A 3,759-nucleotide genomic window follows, 5' to 3' on the forward strand; every position below is an offset into this window, starting at 1 on the left:
TGACTTAATGAGCCATCATTTTTAGCCTAAATCTTATTTTGTACTAAAATCGATTTTTCATATTTTGATTTGGTGGGAATTTGATTTTTTAGTATTTTTATTTGAATCCAAATGGGGGGTACTTCCTTATTTACATTGTAAACTTAAGTAAATGGAGTAATATAAAAATAAATGAAAGTAAAAGGAGAAAGACACTCATTCTTTAAGAGATGTCAGGGGTTCGATCCCTGCTCTTGTATGGAGTCACCACTTTGGCCAGCACTTTACCCCTTACGGACCGACCCGGTGTAAGCGGGGATTAGTCTGGGTTGTGGTTAAGGCTTAAAGGTGCCACCCATAATTGAGGCTCATCCAGGACCACCTCGTGGTTCAGACCAAAAAAATAGAAAAAAAGGAGAAAGACATTTACTTAAACGCTGAAAATGGAAATAAGGTAGCACTTTAATAGATCACTGACTGGGCTATAATTTTTTGAGGAGCTAGAAAGAAAAAAGCCACTTGGGCTATAGCCCAGGTTAGCTATGCCAATGGTCCGTCCCTGGTTGTTCTCGTTGGGGGATACATTTGGTGTATTTGAGAACTGTGTGATCGTACCAATCAAGTGTTGGATTCTGTCTAACAAGCGTGTGACAATTGAATGGTTGGTCAATGCTTTTGTTTACTTATCACTATTATTTGTGACTAATCTCTCACATTTTAATATTTTGGTGACAGTTGATTTAAATATAATAAATATAAAACTAATTATTGTGATTAACACCGAACACAGTAATTTTACATGATTAATATTTGATTAGAGCCTTGCTAATAATTGTAATCCAATAAAATATTCGGTGGATTACCCACCTCTCGTTCTCTCTCCTCAACCTCCCGTCTCCTACTCCTCAAACAAATCGAAACATTACCCCTTTTCTTTTTTAAGCTCTTCTCTACCAAAACAACCCAGCAACCCCCTTCTCGTCTCATTTTCTTTTCAGATCCGGTGGTTTTCACCCCGATCCCTCCATTTTTTTGGCTATCTCCTTGCTTTTGACAGAGTTTGTTATCTCCCTAGTTTTTCTAGGGCGTTTCTTTGGCTCTGGGCAGTCCTTTTAGATCAAATCTCAAATCTCAAATCTCATATCTCAGATCTGAGAGCTAGAGTAGGGATTGCTTCAGTCATGGCTTTCCTTGTATTTTTTTTTCTACTTTTTTATATATTAATATATTCTTTGTTATTCTGTGATGCAAGAAGATCAAGTTCTGCAGGGGCGGTGGAATTGCTAGAGGCGCCTGCGCCTCTATTCCCAAGTCCTTTTTAATTTTTAATTTATTTTATTAATATACTCTTTGTAATTTTCCTTTTCTATTTCTGAGTTCTAAAGATGTTGTTTTATCTGGGTTTCTCTTCCCCTGATCATTGGTGGGTTGGGGTTATTCATTTAGATGAGTACAAGATTTCTATTTTCTTAGATTTTATTTTATTTTGATATGTCCTTTTCTCTTTCTTTCCCTATTTGAACTATGCCCGTGTTCTACCTCTAACTTCTTCTTGAACTATGACCTGTGAACTACTATTAGTTCACTACAAAAAAAAAAAAAAGGAAAAAAAGAGAGGCAATAGTCACCTTTTTAAAGTAACAAAATTTGTTTTGGTGACATAGGGAAGAGCTGCTGGCAGAAAGCTGCCCACCTATTTTGACTTGCCTTGGCTGCTCCATTTCGCAAGTTTTTTTGTTCTTTCCCTTTTGTTTTGCTTCTCTTTAGTGTTTATGGCCTTGAATGAAGTTTTGTTTAATGTTTGGTACATCTCGAATTGCAGACATGAATTACTTTTTGGGTGGGGCATCACGAAATTACAGGTACAACTTCTTTGATGTATTGCCTTTTCTTCCTTTTGTCTTGCAGGGTTGCCTCTTCTTTTTATTTTTTATATCTTAATAACTTGTACTGGGCTCCAAGAGAAGATATCCCATCATCTCTTTGCTGATTTACTGAGTTTGGCTGCTTATACATTGTGTATTTTTTTTATCCCACGGGTCCTTGTGCGTTTGAATTATTCTTCAGTTTTTTTTAATGTCAGTGATGGTCTTTCACTTGAGAGCAAACTCTTTTTTTTGTTTATTTCCCTCCTAGTTATTTTATATTTCTAGTTAGTGATGTTAATGAGGTATCACAATGTTTGTCCAATTTGCATTTCATCGTTCTTTCTCCAGCCAGCCATCGAGCGAGAACACCAATAATGATCAAATCCCTTCACTATATTCCAGCCAGCCATCGAGCGAGAACACCAATAATGATCAAATCCCTTCACTATAGACAGATGAATGGTTGACGCTACCAACTACAAAAGAAGAGGGTGAGGTTGTAATTCCTTAAGCTTGGATATCAACCAACTTAGCTAATTGGAGTACTTAGTTCGTTTTTGTTTATTGATTGTTGTTTCATTTTATTTTAAGCATGGATATCTGCAAAAGAATGGCTCCATTTCCTGCCACCTAATTCCATCACAACTTGGACGGATCTTGTTGCACAGTTCTTACAAAACTTCTTCTCAGCACAAAAGACAAATGAAATTCGAAACTAGATTGTGGAAATTCACCAAAGGAAGGGAGAAGCCTTCCATGAGTTTTGGGATCACATGCTTCTTTACGCATTTTAAGCCGCATGATGCTTCATGCTAATTGTCTATGTCGGCATTTGCTTGTAGAACCTGCACCAGTTCTGCGTTTCTCGTTTTCAGTGCTCCTATCTGTTTGTTGGCATAATCCAACTTATGTTGCGACTTTGCAATTTGAGCATTCAAGAAAGCCACTTTCTCAATTAGGGCTGCACACTCTTGTGTCCTAGCTAGTAGTCGTAGGCCTAAATTTGTAGGCAAGGTCGTGTTGTGCATGGTTAAGGCATGCGACTCTTCTATCGCAACCTTGTCAGAACTTTATGCTATATGCTGATGATCTGCCAGTGTGAGTACTGACAATCATGCCTCTAAGCACTATTACTCTGTTTGGCATTGCCTCGGCGAAGGTTGAGGCTGTGCCATGATGGCAGGAGGAGTTTAGGAAGACAGGGCTTGGAGGAGCATTTATTTGGGTCGACGGTGACGCAATGGATAAATTCAGATTGAGATCATAGATGGGAGTGGATGAGGTTGCCATTGTTTTTCTTGATTATTTGATGATTTTCTCTCAGTTTTCAGGAAGAAATGCAGGGCACTCCTCAACTTAACCGAGACATGGTTCAAATAGACTTCTGCTGATGAGGGAGCCGACAACACTTCGGATCTCCAGAGTGTTGTCCTTCCTTTTGCATTTTTCTCTCGGATTCCTTCGTTTCCCGAGCATTTTGCAGTTGTGTCATTTTAAAAGGGAGTATTTCTACACTTTCACTTTACTTTTAACCTCCCTGTTTTATGATGCATTGTATTTTCTACTGTCCTTGTCGCCCTTCTTTTGTTTAAGTTTGGGATGGGTGTTTTCTAAATTTTAAAAAAATATTAATAATTTTTTGCAAACTTTATTTTTTTATTTCTCATTTAAAGAAAAAAAAAAAGCAAAAAAAAAAAAAAAAAAAAAAAACTGAAATCATTTCTTCACGGCGCTCTGTGTCTCGACCATATGAGCTTTTAGTTTGGCTCTCTAGATGTCCTCTTTTAGGTTTTCACTCATAGCCTCCTAAGGCTCATCACTTGCTCATTACTTGATCTCCCAAAGATCACTCTTAGCTTGAGCACAATTTCTCTCGCGATCTAGTTGCTTGAGTTTACTCGGTCGCTTTAGG

The 3,759-nt window shown here is 37.8% G+C and overlaps 1 long non-coding RNA gene across 1 annotated transcript; it reads left to right on the forward strand.

Annotated features, from left to right (window-relative positions):
• Positions 1-830: 830 nt before the first annotated feature.
• Positions 831-2,502, forward strand: LOC110756346 (uncharacterized). The gene is made up of 2 exons (XR_002526667.2): positions 831-1,841; positions 2,196-2,502. It is a non-coding gene; the product is annotated as an uncharacterized LOC110756346 (long non-coding RNA).
• The last annotated feature ends 1,257 nt before the right edge of the window (positions 2,503-3,759 follow it).

Source organism: Prunus avium, chromosome 8 (genome assembly GCF_965620075.1).
Source record: "Prunus avium chromosome 8, drPruAviu1.hap1.1, whole genome shotgun sequence".
Taxonomy (NCBI): Eukaryota; Viridiplantae; Streptophyta; class Magnoliopsida; order Rosales; family Rosaceae; genus Prunus; species Prunus avium.